Source organism: Triticum dicoccoides, chromosome 5A (assembly GCF_002162155.2).
Source record: "Triticum dicoccoides isolate Atlit2015 ecotype Zavitan chromosome 5A, WEW_v2.0, whole genome shotgun sequence".
NCBI classification, from domain to species: Eukaryota; Viridiplantae; Streptophyta; class Magnoliopsida; order Poales; family Poaceae; genus Triticum; species Triticum dicoccoides.
In genome coordinates, this window is record NC_041388.1 from 340,210,765 (window position 1) to 340,231,392 (window position 20,628).

Genomic DNA, 20,628 nt, shown 5'->3' on the forward strand with positions numbered 1-20,628 from the left:
CTCTCTCAAATCTTCTTCAGAAGCACGTCAAGTACGTTTGGTCTCCGGAGTGTGATATTGCTTTCAACACTTTGAAAGAGAAATTGATCACTGCTCCAGTTCTGACTCTGCCTGATGAATCCAAGCCGTACGAGGTCTTTTGTGATGCCTCTCTCCAAGGTCTCGGTGCAGTTTTAATGCAAGAGAAGAAAGTGGTTGCTTATACATCTCGCCAGTTGAAGCCTAATGAGAAGAACTACCCCACTCATGATCTCGAGTTGGCGGCAGTTGTGCATGCTCTGTTGACTTGGAGAAATCTTCTATTGGGAAGAAAAGTGGATATTTTCACTGATCACAAGAGTCTCAAGTACATCTTCACTCAGCCTAATCTCAACCTCAGGCAAACTCGTTGGGTCGAAATGATTCAAGAGTATAATCCGAGTATTGAGTACACTCCAGGCAAGGCCAATGTGATTGCTGACGCTTTGAGTAGGAAGGCTTACTGCAACAGTTTGATTCTTAAGCCTTATTAACCCGAGCTTTGTGAAGTTTTCCGCAAACTTAATCTGCAAGTTGTTCCTCAAGGTTTCCTCGCCAACCTTCAAGTCTCTCCTACCTTAGAAGACCAGATTCGCCAAGCCCAGCTTCTTGATGCTATGGTGAAAAAGGTGAAGATTGGGATTGCCAAGAGTCAGTCCAAGTACAAGTGCTACCGCCTTGATGACAAGGACACTCTTTTCTTCGAGGATCGTATTGTTGTGCCCAAAGGTGACCTCTGTAAAGTGATCATGAACGAGGCTCACAATTCTCTCCTCTCCATCCACCCTGGGAGCACGAAGATGTATCAGGACCTTAAGCAAGCTTATTGGTAGACTCGAATGAAGCGCGAGATCGCTCAATTCGTGAATGAATGTGATGTCTGCAGAAGAGTGAAGGCAGAACACCAAAGGCCAGCTGGTCTCCTCCAACCTCTTGCCATTCCAGAATGGAAGTTTGACCACATTGAGATGGACTTCGTGACTGGGTTTCCAAAGTCCAAGCGTGGCAATGATGCTATATTCGTTGTCATCGACAAGCTCACCAAAGTGGCTCACTTTCTGCCTATCAAAGAGTCGATCACTGCAGCTCAATTGGCGGAACTCTATACCTCTCGAATTGTCTCTCTGCACGGTATTCCTCAAGTGATATCTTCAGACCATGGCAGCATCTTTACCTCCAAGTTTTGGGATTCTTTTCAGAAGGCCATGGGCACTAACATCCGCTTCAGCACAACTTTCCATCCTCAAACAAGCGGTCAAGTCGAGCATGTCAACCAGATTCTTGAAGATATGCTCAGGGCTTGTGTGATCTCCTTCGGCATGAAGTGGGAGGATTGTCTTCCTTATGCTGAATTCTCCTACAACAATAGTTTTCAAGCAAGTTCGGGCAAGGCCCCATTTGAAATTCTGTATGGCAGGAAGTGCCGTACCCCTCTCAACTGGTCTGAAACCGGTGAACGTCATCTTTTGGGTAATGACTTAATCACAGAAGCAGAAGAAATGTGCAAAGTCATTCGTGATAACCTCAAAGCAGCCCAATCTCGCCAGAAGAGCTACTATGATAGTAAGCACCATGATTTGGCTTTCGAGATCGGAGATCATGTTTACCTCCGCGTCTCTCGTATGAAAGGTACTCGTCGCTTCGGTATCAAAGGGAAGCTTGCCCCTAGATACGTGGGACCTTTCAAGATTGTCAGCAAGAGAGGCGACCTCGCCTATCAACTCAAGCTTCCTTCAAACTTTGCAAATGTCCATGATGTGTTCCATGTCTCTCAGCTTCGAAAGTGCTTCAAGACTCCTGACCGCACAGTCAACTTCGAGGACATTGAGCTCCAAGAAGATCTCTCTTATTGTGAGCACCCAGTCGCTATTCTTGAAGAGACTGAACGCAAGACTCGCAACAAGTCAATCAAATTCCTCAAAGTCAAGTGGTCACACCATTCCGACCGTGAAGCTACCTGGGAACGCGAGGATCACCTCCATTCTGAGTACCCGGCGTTCTTTCAGTCCTAGATCTCGGGACGAGATCTTTTCGTAGTGGTGGAGTGTTGTAACACCCCGGATGTAACTTTCCCTATTTGTACTCCAACTCTTGCCGTTTCCGGCGTTAAGTTATTTATTTCCTCGGGTTCGGGTCTTTGTCTCCGTGTGTTGTTTTCTTTGTCATGCATCTCATATCATGTCATCATGTGCATTGCATTTGCATACGTGTTCGTCTCATGCATTCGAGCATTTTCCCCGTTGTCCGTTTTGCATTCCGGCGCTTCGTTCTCCTCCGGTGGTCATTTCTAGCTTTCTTTCGTGTGTGGGGATTAAGCATTTCCGGATTGGACCGAGACTTGCCAAGCGGCCTCGGTTTACTACCGGTAGACCGCCTGTCAAGTTTCGTATCATTTGGACTTCGTTTGGTACTCCAACGGTTAACTGAGGGACCGAATAGGGCTTCGTGTGTGTTGCAGCCCAACACCCCTCCAATTTGGCCCAAAACCCACCAAACTCTGCTCCATGTCCTAGAGCGTTCGATCACGATCGCGTGGCCGAAAACCGCACCTCATTTGGACTCTCCTGGCTCCACTTATGCCTATAAATACACCCCTCCATTTTCGGATCTCCTCCCCCATGAAACCCTAAAAAAAACCTCTCCGCCGCCGCCGGACAACGTCCGCGCGAGCCGGACGTGTCCGTCCGCCGCCGCCTCAGCCACTCTCCTCCCGCCACGTGGCCTCCCCGCCGGCGCCTCCCCGCGCGGCCCGCCCGGCCCGCGTTGGCCCCCCGACGCCCGGGCCACCGCCGCCGCCGCCCGGCACCTCGTCCCCGACGCCGATCCGCCCTGCCGTCGTCCTCCACCGTCCTCCGCCGCCTCGCGCCCGGCTGCCGCCGCCGCCGCGCCGCACCACCTCGCCGACCGCCGCCTCCACGCGCCACCGCCGCCGCCTCCACGCGCCGCCGCCGCCGCATCCACGCCGGCCGGAGCCGTCCCGGCTTCTCCTCCCCTCGGCGGCCACCATCTCCGACGAACAAGTCTTCTCCGGCGAGCTCGGATCTCGCCTCGGTTCGCGCGCCCACGAGGAACCCTAGATCTGGGTTGACTTTTTCCCCTCTCCCTTATAATTTTGTGCATACTTTGACCTACCGTAACTTTGCATCTGTAGCTCCGATTTGGACTTATAGTATATCAAAATGTTCGTCTCGATGAGTAAATCATTTCATTCCATTGCAACATTTTCATTTGAGTTCGTCTTGATGCCCGAGATGCTGTTAGAAGGAGGCTTCGTGAGTTATTTGTCAGATCTGCTAGTTCATCTTAGACTTTTGTCATTTTTGCCATGATTGTTGTGTGCATGATATGCCTTTGAGTCCTTCATATGTTTTGTTAAGCATTTTGTTATGTTTCCAGAGGTGCAACCCATGCATTTTTAGGATGTGTGTGGTGACTTGTGCAAGCTTGCAAAGTGAGGCATCCGGTAAATCTGTTTTCAGGGACTTGGTAGTTTTCACCAAGTCTGGGATTATTTAGTTCATGATGCCATATGTTCAGCTTGTTTCCTAGTGATTCGTGCCTCTTTTGAGGATGATCAGTAAAGGAGTTTTGTTAATCATGTTATGATCTATCCATCCATGTCTTTACTTGCAATTATGGAGCACCTTAGCTTGAGTCAATCGAGATCTACTTTTGCTTCGTGGTGAATCTGGGCAGATCGTCAACTCATTTGCGATTTTGCCGGCGTTGTTGTAGTTGATCCGTGAATGCTATGCCATTGTTCTTGCCATCGCTAGCTTGTATTTTGTGCCTTCTTAATGGATGTATGCTTGCTTTGCCATGACTTGCACCGTAGTGAGTGCATCGAGCTCTTTTACATGCCTTCGTGAGTTATATTTCAGCATGTCTCAGTTTTCACTAAGTCTGAAAACTGATTGTGTTTTAGTTATGTTTGTGTGCCCGTTAGTATATTTTATGAACCCTTTTGGCCCCAGGTCACTTTGGGTCTTTGTTAAACTTGTTGAGTAGCTCCATGCCATGTTCTTCTTTGTCTTAATCAGGTCATGTATCATGTTGTTTTTCTGCTCCGAAGAGGGCTTCATGATCTGAAATTTCAGACAAGTGTTAATTTCACTAAGTCTGAAATCTGTTTTGCATTTGCGTTTTTGACATGCTTGTTTGAACCTCATAATGGATGAATTGGCCGTAGCTCAGTGCTAGACTTTTGTTAAGCATCTTGTGTACATCCCTGCCATGCATTTTGTTGTCATGTTTGGGTGCTGTAGCATGTTCATCTCATTGCATTTAGATGCCTACTTGCTGTAAAACGCAGACCGGTGTCATTTTTGAAACGCTTGCCATTTCCAAACCATAACTCCGATTCCGGCATTCTTTATATCGTTTTCAAGCGATTTTATCTCATCTTTCCAGTGGCACCCTTGGAATTCCAAGTTGAGGCCAGCTTCATGCATTTCCTGTCATATCTTGCATTTTGCATCCTGCATCGCATCCCGCATAGCATATCGTCATTTCATTATATGGCTTGGTCTTGCACGTGGTTGATTGTATCCTTGTTGCTTGTTTGTCTTGTTGGGTAGAGCCGGGAGATGAGTTTGCTAACGAGGAGCCCGTTGAGTTTGCTCTTGAGGATCCAGTCAACTCTGACAGCTTTGCAGGCAAGATGATCATACCCTCGAAATCACTACTATCTTTGCTATGCTAGTTTGCTCGCTCTTGCTATGCCAATGCTACGATGCCTACCTTTTGCTTGTCAGCCTCCCAAATTGCCATGTCAAACCTCTAACCCACCATTGTCCTAGCAAACCGTTGATTGGTTATGTTACCGCTTTGCTCAGCCCCTCTTATAGCGTTGCTAGTTGCAGGTGAAGATTGGAGCCGTTCCTTGTTGGAACATTTATTTACTTGTTGGGATATCATTATATTGCTATGTTATCTTAATGCATCTATATACTTGGTAAAGGGTGGAAGGCTCGGCCTCTTGCCTAGTGTTTTGTTCCACTCTTGCCGCCCTAGTTTCCGTCATATCAGTGTTATGTTCCCGGATTTTGCGTTCCTTACGTGGTTGGGTTATAATGGGAACCCCTTGATAGTTCGCCTTGTTTAAAGCTTTTACAGCAATGCCCAACCTTGGTTTTACCATTCGCCACCTAGCCTCTTTTTTTCCCTTGGGTTACCGGAGCCCAAGGGTCATCTTATTTTAACCCCCCCCCCAGGCCAGTGCTCCCTCTGAGTGTTGGTCCGAACCGGGCAGCCTGCGGGGCCACCTCGGGGAAACTTGAGGGTTGGTTTTACTCGTAGCTTGACCTATCTAAGTGTTCCCTGAGAACGATATATGTGCAGCTCCTATCGGGATTTGTCGGCACATTCGGGCGGTGTTGCTGGTCTTGTTTTAACCTGTCGAAGTGTCTTGAGTTACCGAGATACCGAGTCTGATCGGAACGTCTTGGGAGGAGGTCTATTCCTTCGTTGACCGTGAGAGCTTGTCATGGGCTAAGTTGGGACTCCCCTGCAGGGATTAAACTTTCGAAAGCCGTGCCCGCGGTTATGGGCAGATGGGAATTTGTTAATGTCCGGTTGTAGATAACTTGAACCTCAATTAATTAAAATGAATCAACCGAGTGTGTTACCGTGATGGCCTCTTCTCGGCAGAGTCCGGGAAGTGGACACGGTGTTGGAGTAATGTTTGCGCAGGTAGCTCTCTAGTTTCTCGCTCGCGCTTTGCCTCCTCTTCTCGCTCTCCTTTGCGAATAAGTTAGCCACCATACTTGCTAGTCGCTTGCTGCAGCTCCACATATATTTGCCTTACCCTTCCTATAAGCTTAAATAGTCTTGATCACGAGGGTGCGAGATTGCTGAGTCCCTGTGGCTCACAGATACTATAACTCCAGATGCAGGTCCAGGTGATTCCGCTCCAGGTGACGAGTATGAGCTCAAGTGGGAGTTCGACGAAGACTCTCAGCGATACTATGTTTCCTTTCCCGATGATCAGTAGTGGTGCCTAGTTGGGGTTTGATTCGGGGCCTTGTCGCATGTTGGGTTCTCTTTTATTTTGGCGCCGTAGTCGGGCCATGAGTGTTTGGATGATGTAATGTTATTTATGTACTTGATTGACGTGGCGAGTGTAAGCCAACTATGTTATCTCCCCTTTATTATTCATATTACATGGGATGTTGTGAAGATTGCCTAACTTGCGACATATGCCTTCAATGCGATTATGTCTCTAAGTCGTGCCTCGACACGTGGGAGCTATAGTCGCATCGAGGTTGTTACAAGTGCATTGTTTGATAGACACGCAACTAGGTGGAGACCCATTGGTGTTGAACATACACCTAGAGAAGTAGCTAGACTTATTCACAAGTGAACAATGGAATGTCTTGATATCAGTCTTGCGCAGAAAAGTTTTACTAAATGTCGCTAGTGTTATATGTTTGCCAATGCTATTCCATGGATGGAGCATATAAGTCATACTCCTGGCCTTTCATGAGCTTACCAGAGATTACCCAATATCATAGAATGTGACCAGCAACCTAGCTCATAAAGGTTTTTTTTCAAAGACAACCCTGTAAGGCAACATCTTCGCTTACACAAGTAACAGAGCACATTAAGAATAATCAGTCCGCTTTACTGTATCCGTGATAGAACTACATGTTTAGATGAGTGATTTTAGGAAATGTTCTCTCCAACTGCAAAGATTTGTTTTCCCAGATCCTACTTCACAGATTCCTTGGTGCCAAAGATTAGTATGCATCAACATACAAGCAAATGATCACTCCCTTGCCTCCACCATAATGGTAGCAGACACATTTTTCGTTTTCATTGACAACAAAGCCTATGAAATTCGAAGTCTTGATAAATTTCTATTGTTAGTGCTTATGTGCTAGTTTTAGGCCATGCAAAGATTTTAGTAAATTGCATATCTTCCTTTCCTAACCCGATACTACAAATCCATCTTTCGTTCCATGCAAATTTTCTTCTCTGACTCTCCATTTAGGAAAGTTATCTTAACGTCCATTTGATGAACAAGAAGACCTTGTGAGGCAGTTAATAATGTACTCGGATTGTGGTCCATCTAGCCTCAAAGTGACAATGGGGAATACCCAGTTGGGATTTACTATAATATCACCCACACACACCCGTGAGACCATCCCGATGCCCATCCCCATCCCTGGCGTATGTGGATAAAAAAGCATCCTCTTCCCCATCGGGTATTTCATCCCTGCGGGGAAACCCGCACTCGAAGTAGTAGCACACTATACATAAGAAATTTAGCCTTTAAGCTAGGCCGGTGGTAGTGCCATGACTTGAATCTTGTGTGGTCGATCTAAAATTGTGTGGTCAGACATATGAATTTGTTATTATTTTTTACAAGAATTATACATGTATATGTTGATTTTATCAACAACAACAAAAAAGACTGCCCAGCTGGAACGGGCTTTGCCACTGGCTAGGCTAGGTTAAGTCGTTTTGGGCCATTGGGCTCAGCCGCTCAAGGTTCATGTATTTTTTGTGCGCTATTGGGTGGGATGATGCAAATTTTTAGTTAGATGGGAGGGAGCTAGGGTTTATGAGCCCACTAGTCATATGTATACAAGTAGGGTAACAGGTACATATAGCATTGTTCCATCCCCGTCCCCATCCCACTTGTTGTGTAATATATTTGGTCCAAGTGTTAGGGAACGTAGCAATAATTCAAAAAAAATCCTACGTGTCCCCAAGATCAATCTAGGAGATACTAGCAACGAGAGAGAGGGAGTGCATCTTCATACCCTTGAAGATCTCTAAGCGGAAGCGTTACAAGAACGCGGTTGGTGGAGTCGTACACGCAACGATTTAGATCGCGGTCGATTTCGATCTAAGCGCCGAACAACGGCGCCTCCGTGTTCAACACACGTACAGCCCGGGGACGTCTCCTCCTTCTTGATCAAGCCAGGGGAGAGGAGAAGTTGAGGGAGAACTCTGACAACACGATGGCGTGGTGGTGATGGAGCTCGTGGTTCTCCGGCAGGGCTTCGCCAAGCGCTACGGAGGAGGAGGAGGTGTAGGAGAGGGGGAGGGGTTGCGCCAGGGGAAGGGTGTCGCTGCCCTCTCTCTCCCTCACTATATATAGGGGGAAGGGGGGTGGAGGAGGTGCCCTAGGGTTCCCTAGGGGAGGGGAGGCGGCCACATGGGAAACCCTAGATGGGTTTGGGCGCCCCCACCCCTAGGAAACTTGCTCCCCAAGCCGGGAGGGGTGGCTGCCCTAGGGGAGGCGCCCCCACCTCTCCAGGTTACGTGAGATGGGGTGGGAGGGGCGCTCAGCCCCTTAGTGTGCTGATGTGCCCCCTCCCCTTGGCCCATAAGGCCCCCAACGCTTGTCGGGGCCTCTGAAACGCCTTTCGGACACGCAGGTCGTCACCCGGCACCCCCGGAACAATTCCGGACTCCAATACCCTTCGTCCAATATATCGATCTTCTCCTCCGGACCATTCCGGAACTCCTCGTCACGTCCGGGATCTCATCTGGGACTCCGAACAACCTTTGGTAACCACATACTATTTCCCATAACAACTCTAGCGTCACTGAACCTTAAGTGTGTAGACCCTACGGGTTCGGGGACCATGCAGACATGACCGAGACATCTCTCCGGCCAATAACCAACAGCGGGATCTGGATACCCATGTTGGCTCCCACATGTTCCACGATGATCTTATCGGATGAACCACGATGTCGAGGATTCAATCAATCCCGTATGCAATTCCCTTTGTCTATCAGTATGTTACTTGCCCGAGATTCGATCGTCGGTATCCCCATACCTCATTCAATCTCGTTACCGGCAAGTCTCTTTACTCGTTCAGTAATGCATGATCCCGTGACCAACTCCTTAGTCACATTGAGCTCATTATGATGATGCATTACCGAGTGGGCCCAGAGATACCTCTCCGTCATACAGAGTGACAAATCCCAATCTCGATTCGTACCAACCCAACAGATACTTTCGGAGATACCCGTAATGCACCTTTATAGCCACCCAGTTACATTGTGATGTTTGGCACACTCAAAGCATTCCTACAGTATCCGGGAGTTGCACAATCTCATGGTCTAAGGAAATGATACTTGAGATTAGAAAAGCTTTAGCAAACGAACTACACGATCTTGTGCTATGCTTAGGATTGGGTCTTGTCCATCACATCATTCTCCTAATGATGTGATCCCGTTATCAACGACATCCAATGTCCATGGTCAGGAAACCATAACCATCTATTGATCAACGAGCTAGTCAACTAGAGGCTTACTAGGGACATGTTGTGGTCTATGTATTCACACATGCATTACGGTTTCCAGTTAATACAATTATAGCATGAACAATAGAAAATTATCATGAACAAGGAAATATAATAATAACCATTTTATTGTTGCCTCTAGGGCATATTTCCAACAGTCTCCCACTTGCACTAGAGTCAATAATCTAGTTCACATCGTTATGTGATTAACACTCATAGTTCACATCGCCATGTGACTAACACCCGAAGAGTTTACTAGAGTCAATAATCTAGTTCACATCGCCATGTGATTAACACCCAAGAGTTTACTAGAGTCAATAATCTAGTTCACATCACCATGTGATTAACACTCAATGATTTCTAGGGTTTGATCATGTTATGCTTACGAGAGAAGTGTCAGTCAATGGGTCTGCAACATTCAGATCCATGTGTTCTTCGCAAATCTCGATTTCATATTGTAGATGTTGCTACTATGCTCCACTTGGAGCTATTCCAAATGGTTGCTTGACTATACGTATCCGGTTTGCTACTCAGAGTCATCCGGATAGGTGCTAAAGCTTGCATCGACGTAACCCTTTACGCCGAACTCTTTATCACCTCCATAACTGAGAAATATTTCCTTATTCCAAGGACAATTTTGACCGCTGTCCAATGATCCACTCCTGGATCACTCTTGTACCCCCTTGCCAGACACATGGCAAGGCACATCACGGTACACATCATGGTATATCGTATAGAGCCTATGGCTAAGGCATAGGGGACGACTTCCGTCCTTTCTCTTTCTTCTGCCGTGGTCGAGCTTCAAGTCTTAACTTCACACCTCACAACTCAGGCAAGAACTTCTTCTTTGAAGGATCCATCTTGAACTCCTTCAAGATCATGTCAAGGTATGTGCTCTGTGAAAGTATTATCAGGCGTCTTGATCTATCTATATAGATCTTGATACCCAACATGTAAGAAGTTTTACACATGTCTTCCTTTGAAAAACTTCATTCAAACAAACCTTTATGCTTTCTAGAAATTCTACATCATTTCCGATCAACAATATGCCATCCATATATACCTATCAGAAATGTTGTAGTGGTCCCACTCACTTTCTTGCAAATACAAGTTTCTTGCAAACTTTGTATAAACCCAAATGCTTTGATCGCCTCATAAAAGTGTATGTTCCAACTCCGAGATGCTTGCTCCAGTCCATAGAAGGATCGCTGGAGTTTGCATACCTTTTAGCATCCTTAGGATTGACAAAAACCTTTGGTTGTATCACATACAACCTTTCCTCACGGAAACCGGCAAGGAAACTTTGTTTTGACATCCATCTTCCTGATTTCGTAAATGAAATGCAGCAACTACTAACATAGTTCTAACAGACTTTAGCATCGCTATGATTGAGAGAGTCTCATCATAGTCAACTCCTTGAACTTGTCGGAAACTTCTTTGAGACAAGTTGAGCTTCACAAATGGTGACATTACCATCAGCGTTTGTCTTCTTCTTAAAGATCCATTTATTCTCAATGGCTCACCGTTCATCGAGCAAGTCCACCAAAGTCCATACTTTGTTCTCATACATGGATCCTATCTCGGATTTCATGGCTTCCAGCCATTTGTTGGAATTCGGGCCCACCATCGCTTCTTCATAGCTCATAGGTTCATCGTTGTCCAACAACATGACCTTTAAGACAGGGTTACCACTGAGAAGTTGTACACACCCTTGTCGACCTACAAGGTTCGATAGTAACTTGATCTGAAGCTTCATGATCATCATCATTAGCTTTCTCTTCAACTGACATAGTTGCCACAGAAACATCTTTCTGTGATGCGCTACTCTCTGGTTGGAGTGAAGGTTCAACAACCTCATCAAGTGCTATCTTCCTCCCACTCAATTCTTTCGAGAGACTATTTCTTGAGGAAGGACCTATTCTTAGTGACAAACACTTTGCCCTCAGATCTGAGATAGAAGGTATACCCAATCGTCTTGTTTGGGTATTCTATGAAGATACAATTTTCCACTTTGGGTTCGAGCTTTTCTGACCAAAGCCTATCGACATAAGCATCGTAGCCCCAAACCTTAAGAAACAACAACTTTGGTTTCTTGCCAAACCATAGTTCATACGGTGTCGTCTCCATGGACTTAGATGGTGCCCTATTTAAAGTGAATGTAATTGTATTTAATGCATAACCCCCAAAAATAGCGGTAGATTGGTAAGAGACATCATACACCATATCTAATGAGGTTCGATTACGATGTTCAGACACACCATCATGCTATGGTGTTCCAGGAGGCGTCAACTGTGAAACGATTCCACCTTGTCTTTAGTGATTGCCAAAATCATAACTCAGATACTTTCCCTTTGATCAGATCGAAGGAACTTGATCTTCTTGTTATGATGATTCTCAAATTAACTCTCAAATTTCTTGAACTTTTCAAACATTTCAGACTTATGCTTCATTAAGTAAATATACCCATATCTACTCAATTCACCGGTGAAGGTGAGAAAATAACGACATCCACCGCGCGCGTCAACGCTCATCGGACCGCACACATCAGCATGTATGATTTCCAACAAGTCACTTGCCCGTTCCATTGTTCCAAAGAACGGGGTTTTAGTCATCTTGCCAAAGAGGCATGGTTCGCATGTGTCAAGTGATTCAAAATCAAGTGACTTCAAAAGTCCATTAGCATGGAGGTTCTTTCATGCACTTTACACCAATATGACCTAAGCGATAGTGCCACATGAAAGTGGTACTATCATTATCAACTCTACATCTTTTGGCATCAATTTTATGAACATGTGTATAACTACGACCGGGATTCAATAAACCATTCACATTGGGTGCATGACCATAGAAGGTATTATTCATGTAATCAGAATAACCATTATTCTCTGTCTTAAATGAATAACCATATTGCAATAAACATGATCTAATCATGTTCATGCTCAACGCAGACACCAATGCAAACAACATTTATCTAGGTTCAACACTAATCCTGAAGGTAGAGGGAGTGTGCGATGGTGATCACATCAACCTTGGAAACACTTCCAACACACATCGTCACCTCGCCCTTAGCTAGTCTCCGTTAATTCTGTAGCTTTTGTTTTGAGTTACCAATATTAGCAACTGAACCGGTATCTAATACCCAAGTGCTACTAGGAGTACTAGTAAGGTACACATCAATAATATGCATATATCATATATACTTTTGTTGAAGTTGACAACCTTCTTATCTACCAAGTATTTGAGGCAGTTCCGCTACCAGTGACCGTTCCCCTAATAGAAGCACTTTGTCTCGGGTTTGGGTTCTTGGGTTTCTGCACTGGAGCGGCAACTGGCTTGTCATTCAAGAAGTTTCCCTTCTTGCCCTTGCCCTTCTTTGAAACTAGTGCTCTTGTTAACCATCAACACTTGATGTGCCTTCTTGATTTCTACCTGTACGGCCTTGAGCATGATGAACAGCTCCGAGATTATCTTCCCTTGCATGTTATAGTTCATCATGAAACTCTAGTAGCTTGGTGATAGCGACTGGAGAACTTTTTTTCAACCACTCTCTTATCTGGAAGATTAACTCCCACTTGATTCAAGTGATTGAAGTACCCAGACATTCTGAGCACATGCTCACTGGCTGAGCTATTCTCCTCCATCTTGTAGGCAAAGGTCTTGTCAGAGGTCTCAACCTCTCAACATGGGCATGAGCCTGAAATACCAATTTCAGCTCTTCGAACATCTCATATGTTCTATGGCGTTCAAAACACTTTTGGAGCCCCGACTCTAAGGCGTAAAGCATGGCGCACTAAACTATCAAGTAGTCATCAGAACGTGTCTACCAGATGTTCACAACATCCACAGACGACGCCAGAGGGGTTGGCACACAGAGCGGTGAATCAAGGACAGAAGCCTTCTGTGTAGCAGTGAGGACAATCCTCATACTACGGCCCTAGTCCGCACAATTGCTTACAATATCTTTCAACTTAGTCTTTCTCTAGGAACGTATTAAAACAAAGAGCTAAAGCACGAGCTATTAATCCACAACATAATTTTCAAAGACAATTTAGACTATGTTCATGATAATTAAGTTCATAATATCAAATTATTCAATGAACTCCCACTCAGATAGACATCCCTCTAGTCATCTAAGTGATACATGATCCGAATCGACTAGGCCGTGTCCGATCATCACGTGAGACGGACTAGTCATCAACGGTGAACATCTCCATGTTGATTGTATCTACTATACGACTCATGTTCGACCTTTCGGTCTCTTGTGTTCCGAGGCCATGTCTGTACATGCTAGGCTCGTCAAGTCAACCTAAGTGTTTTGCATGTGTAAATATGGCTTACACCCGTTCTATTCTAATATTGGAATCTATCACACCCGATCATCACGTGGTGCTTCAAAACAACGAACCTTCGCAACGGTGCACAGTTAGGGGGGAACACTTTCTTGAAATTTTAGTGAGGGATCATCTTATTTATGCTACCGTCGTTCTAAGCAAATAAGATGTAAACATGACAAACATCACATGCAAATCATAAAGTGACATGATATGGCCAATATCATCTTGCGCCTTTGATCTCCATCTTTGAGGCGCGTCATGAACACCGTCGTCACCGGCATGACACCATGATCATGATCTCCATAACCGTGTCTTCATGAAGTTGACTCGCCAACTATTACTTCTACTACTATGGCTAACGGTTAGCAATAAAGTAAAGTAATTACATGGCGTTTTCAATGACACGCAGGTCATAAATAAATTAAGACAACTCCTATGGCTCCTGCCGGTTGTCATACTCATCGACATGCAAGTCGTGATTCCTATTACAAGAACATGATCAATCTCATACATCACATATATCATTCATCACATCCTTTTGGCCATATCACATCACATAGCATACCCTGTAAAAACAAGTTAGACGTCCTCTAATTGTTGTTGCATGTTTTACGTGGCTGCTATGGGTTTCTAGCAAGAATGTTTCTTACCTACGCAAAACCACAACGGTGATATGCCAATTGCTATTTACCCTTCATAAGCACCCTTTTCATTCAATTCGATCCGACTAAAGTGGGAAAGACAGACACCCGCCAGCCACCTTATGCATCAAGTGCATGTCAGTCGGTGGAACCAGTCTCACGTAAGCGTACGTGTAAGGTCGGTCCGGGCCGCTTCATCCCACTATTGGGGAACGTAGCAGAATTTTCAAATTTTCTACGCATCACCAAGATCAATCTATGGAGTCATATAGCAACGAGGGAGAGGAGAGTGCATCTACATACCCTTGTAGATCGCGAGCGGAAGCGTTCAAGAGAACGGGGTTGATGGAGTCGTACTCGTCATGATCCAAATCACCGATGACCTAGCGCCGAACGGACGGCACCTCCGCGTTCAACACACGTACAGTTGGGAAGACGTCTCCTTCAACTTCATCCAGCAAGGGGGAAGGAGAGGTTGATGGAGATCCAGCAGCACGACGGCGTGGTGGTGGAAGCAACGGTGATCTCGGTAGGGCTTCTCCAAGCTCAGGGAGAGGGAGGAGTGTCACGGGAGGGAGAGGGAGGTGCCAGGGGCAAGGGGTCGGCTGCCCTCCCTCCCCCCACTATATATAGGACCCCTAGGGGGGCGCCGGCCCTAGGAGATGAGATCTCCAAGGGGGGCGGCGGCCAAGGGGGTGGAGTGCCCCCAAGCCAAGTGGGGTGCCCCCCACCCCTAGGGTTTCCAACCCTAGGCGCAGGGGGGCCCATGGGGGGCGCACCAGCCCACTAGGGGCTGGTTCCCCTCCCACTTCAGCCCATGGGGCCCTCCGGGATTGGTGGCCCCACCCGATGGATCCCCGGGACCCTTCCGGTGGTCCCGATACAATACCGATTACCCCCGAAACTTTCCCGATGGCCGAAACTTGACTTCCTATATATAAATCTTCACCTCCGGACCATTCCGGAACTCCTCGTGACGTCCGGGATCTCATCCGGGACCCCAAACAACTTTCGGGTTACCGTATACTAATATCTCAACAACCCTAGCGTCACCGAACCTTAAGTGTGTAGACCCTACGAGTTCGGGAGACACGCAGACATGACCGAGACGACTCTCCGGTCAATAACCAACAACGGGATCTGGATGCACATGTTGGCTCCCACATGCTCCTCGATGATCTCATCAGATGAACCACGATGTCGAGGATTCAATCAATCCCGTATACAGTTCCCTTTGTCAATCGGTACGTTACTTGCCCGAGACTCGATCGTCGGTATCCCAATACCTCGTTCAATCTTGTTACCGGCAAGTCACTTTACTCGTACCGTAATGCATGATCATGTGATCAACCACTTGGTCACATTGAGCTTGTTATGATGATGCATTACCGAGTGGGCCCAGAGATACCTCTGTTGGGGATCGTAGCAGAATTTTAAAATTTTCTACGCATCACCAAGATCAATCTATGGAGTAATCTAGCAACGAGGGGAAGCAGAGTGCATCTACATACCCTTGTAGATCGCTAAGCAGAAGCGTACAAGTGAACGGGGTTGATGGAGTCGTACTCGTTGTGATCCAAATCACCGATGATCCTAGTGCCGAACGGACGGCACCTCCGCGTTCAACACACGTACAACCCGGTGACGTCTCCTACGCCTTGATCCAGCGAGGGGAGAAGGAGAGGTTGGGGAAGACTCCATCCAGCAGTAGCACGACGGCGTGGTGGTGGTGGAGGAGCGCGGGACTCCAGCAGGGCTTCGCCAAGCACTACGAGAGACGAGGAGGAAGAGGGGTAGGGCTGCGCCAATAGGGGAAGGACTTCATGTGTTGGGATGCCCCTTTGCCTCCACTATTTATAGGGGGGAGGGAGGGCTGCGCCCCCACCTAGGGTTTCCACCCTAGGGGTGGCGGCAACCCCAATCCCCATCTGGGGTGGCGGCCAAGTGGGGGGGAGAGGGGGCCGCACCAGGCATGGGCCTTAGGGCCCATCTGCCCTTAGGGTTTGCCCCCTCTTCTCTCCAGGCACATGGGCCTTGGTGGGGAGGCGCCCCAGCCCACCTAGGGGCTGGTCCCTTCCCACTATTGGCCCATGTATGCCTCCGGGGCTGGTGGCCCCACCTGGTGGACCCCCGGACCCCTCCGGTGGTCCCGGTACACTATCGGTGATGCCCGGAACACTTCCGGTGGCCAAAACCATACTTCCTATATATCAATCTTTACCTCCGAACCATTCCGGAATTCCTCGTGATGTCCGGGATCTCATCCGGGACTCCGAACAACATTCGGTAACCGCGTACATACTTTCCCTATAACCCTAGCGTCATCGAACCTTAAGTATGTAGACCCTACGGGTTCGGGAGTCATGCAGACATGGCCGAGAAAACTCTCCGGTCAATAACCAACAGCGGGATCTGGATACCCATGTTGGCTCCCACATGCTCCATGATGATCTCATCGGATGAACCACGATGTCAAGGACTTAATCAATCCCGTATACAATTCCCTTTGTCTAGCGGTACGATACTTGCCCGAGATTCGATCGTCGGTATCCCGATACCTTGTTCAATCTCATTACCGGCAAGTCTCTTTACTCGTTCCATAACACATCATCCCATGATCAACTCCTTGATCACATTGTGCACATTAAGATGATGTCTTACCGAGTGGGCCCAGAGATACCTCTCCGTTTACACGGAGTGACAAATCGCAGTCTCGATTCACGCCAACCCAACAGACACTTTTGGAGATACCTGTAGTGAACCTTTATAGCCACCCAGTTACGTTGTGACGTTTGGCACACCCAAAGCACTCCTATGGTATCCGGGAGTTGCACAATCTCATGGTCTAAGGAAATGATACTTGACATTAGAAAAGCTTTAGCATACGAACTACACGATCTTTGTGCTAGGCTTAGGATTGGGTCTTGTCCATCACATCATTCACCTAATGATGTGATCCATTATCAATGTAACGCCCTCGATGCGGCTATAGCTCCCACGTGTCGAGGCACGACTTAGAGGCATAACCGCATTGAAAGCAATGTCGCAAGTTAGGCAATCTTCACAACATCCCATGTAATATAGATAATAAAAGGGGAGATACATAGTTGGCTTACACTCGCCACGTCAATCAAAGTACATAAATAGCATTACAACATTCAAACACTCATGGCCCGACTACGGCGCCAAAATAAAAGAACAACCCAACATGCGACACGGTCCCGATCACCCCAACTGGGCACCACTACTGATCATCAGGGAAAGACACATAATATCGGCGTGAGTCCTCGTCGAACTCCCACTTGAGCTCAAGTGCGTCATCTGGAGCGGAATCATCAGTCCCTGCATCTGGTTTGGAAGTAATCTGTGAGTCACAAGGACTCAGCAATCTCGCACCCTCGCGATCAAGACTATTTAAGCTTAAATAGGTAAGGCAAGGTAAATATGTGGAGCTGCAGCAAGCGACTAGCATATATGGTGGCTAACTTGTTCGCAAAAGAGAGCGAGAAGAGGAGGCAAAGCGCGAGCGAGTAACTAGAGGGCATCCTGCGGCAAGCATTACTCCAACACCGTGTTCACTTCCCGGACTCCACCAAGAAGAGACCATCACGGTAACTCACACAGTAGATTCATTTTAATTAAGTTAAGGTTCGAATTATCTACAACCAGACATTAACAAATTCCCATCTGCCCATAACCGCGGGCACGGCTTTCGAAAGTTCAAATCCCTGCAGGGGAGTCCCAACTTAGCCCATGACAAGCTCTCATGGTCAACGAAGGAATAGACCTCCTCCCGAGACATTCCGATTAGACTCGGTATCCCGGTTCTTCAAGACACTTCGACAAGTTAAAACAAATCCAACAACACCGCCCGAATGTGCTGACAAATCCGATAGGAGCTGCACATATCTCGTTCTCAGGGCACAATTGGATAAGCAATCCGTACAACTAAAACCAGCCCTCGAGTTTCCCCGAGGTGGCGCTGCAAGGGGCTCTAGGTTGGACCAACACTCAGAGGAGCACTGGCCCGGGGGGTGTTTAAATAAGATGACCCTCGGGCTCCGGAAACCCAAGGGAAAAAGAGGCTAGGTGGCAAATGGTAAAACCAAGGTTGGGCATTGCTGGAAAAGCTTTAATCAAGGCGAACTATCAAGGGGTTCTCATTATAACCCAACCACGTAAGGAACGCAAAATCCGGGAACATAACACCGATATGACGAAAACTAGGGCGGCAAGAGTGGAACAAAACACAAGGCGAGAGGCCGAGCCTTCCACCCTGCACGAAGTATATAGATGCATTAAGATAACAACGCAATATAATGGTATCCCAACAAGTAAATAATGTTCCAACAAGGAACGGCCTCCAATCTTCACCTACAACTAGCAACGCTATAAGAGGGGCTGAGCAAAGCGGTAACATAGCCAATCAACGGTTTGCTAGGACATGGTGGGTTAGAGGTTTGACATGGCAATTTGGGAGGCATGATAAGCAAGTGGTAGGCATCGTAGCATAGGCATAGCAAAAGAGCAAGCATCTAGCATAGCAAAGATAGTAGTGATTTCGAGGGTATGATCATCTTGCCTGCAAAGTTGTCAGAGTTGACTGGATCCTCGAAAGCAAACTCAACGGGCTCCTCGTTAGCGAACTCATCTCCCGGCTCTACCCAAACAAGACAAACAAGCAACAAGGACACAATCAACCACGTGCAAACTCAAACAACATGATGCAAAGATGGTATGCTATGCGGGATGCGATATGCGATGCATATGCAAGATTTGACAAGGAATGCATGAACCTGGCCTCAACATGGAAATCCAAGTGTGCCACTAGAAAGATGAGATGAAATCTCTTGAAAACTATATAAAGATCACCCGAATCGGAGTTACGGTTTGGAAATGGCAAGCGATTCAAAAATGACACCGGTCTGCGATTTATAGCAAGTAGCCATCTAAATGCAACAAGATGAACATGCTACATCACTCAAACATGGCAACATAATACATGGCAGGGATCCATTCATGATGCTTAACAAAAGACTAGCACTGAGATACGGCCAATTCATCCAATAACAGGTTCAAACAAGCATGGCAAAAATGCATTTGGTAAACAGATTTCAGACTTAGTGAAATTAACACTTGTCTGGAATTTCAGATCAGATAGCACTCTTTTGAGCATGAAAACTATATGCTACAGGAGCTGAACATGGCAAAGTAAAGCATGGCATGGAGCTACTCAAAGATCTTAACAAAAGTCTCTTAGTGACCTTGAGCCAAAAGGGATCAGAAAATACATTTGCAAGCATGTGAACATGGCAAAAACATAATCAGTTCACAGACTTAGTGAAAACTGGAGCATGCTGAAACAGATATCAAGTAGGCATGTTTACGAGCTCGATGCACTCACTACAGAGCAAGTCATGACAATCTAATAATACACCTATCAAGAATACCTATAATACAAGCTAGACATGGCAAGAAAAATAACATAGCATGCACGGATCAACTACAACATCCTCGGCAAAATCGCTAACAAGTAGACAATCTGCCCAGATCCACGAAATAGCAAAAGTAGAGCTCGATTGACTCAAGCTAGGATGCTCCATAATTGCAAACAAAGACATGGATGGATAGAGCACTACAAGATTAACAAAACATCCTTACTGATAATCCTCAAAAGAGGCACGGATCACTAGGAAACAACATGAACATATGGCATAATGAGATAAACAGATCAAGGACTTAGTGGAAATGCTAAGTCCCTGAAATCAACATTAACGAATGCACCACTTTGCAAGCTTGTGCTAGTCACCACACACATCACAAAAATACATAGGTTGCACCTCTGGATAGATGGCAAAACATATAACAAAACACATGTAGAGCTCAGGGGCATATCATGCACACAATAATCATGGCAAAAATGACAAATATCTAATTGGAGCAGCAGATCTGACAATTATCTCAAATCGCACTCTTCTATCAGCATTTCGGGCATCAAGATGAACTCAAATGAAAATGATGCAATGAGATGAAATGATGTACTCTCTGAGATGAACATTTTGATATGCTATATGCCCAAAACGGAGTTACGGGTGCAAAGTTACGATGCGATGAACAATGCCAAAAAAATTAGGGTTTCGGGCAAAAAAGTCAACCGAGGCAAGATCCGGATCCAGATCCGGCCGGGCGCGGTTTACGAGGTTGGCCGGGATGCACTGTAGACGCCGGAGAGAGCTGAGGCGGCCGGAGCTCGAGGATGGAGATGGGGGGGCCGGCGAGGACGGAGATGGCCGGGGCGTCGCCGGAGCTGTCCGGGCGGCGGCGCGGCTGGCGGGGTCGATGGCGGGCGCGGCCGGCGGAGCTACGGCGAGCTCG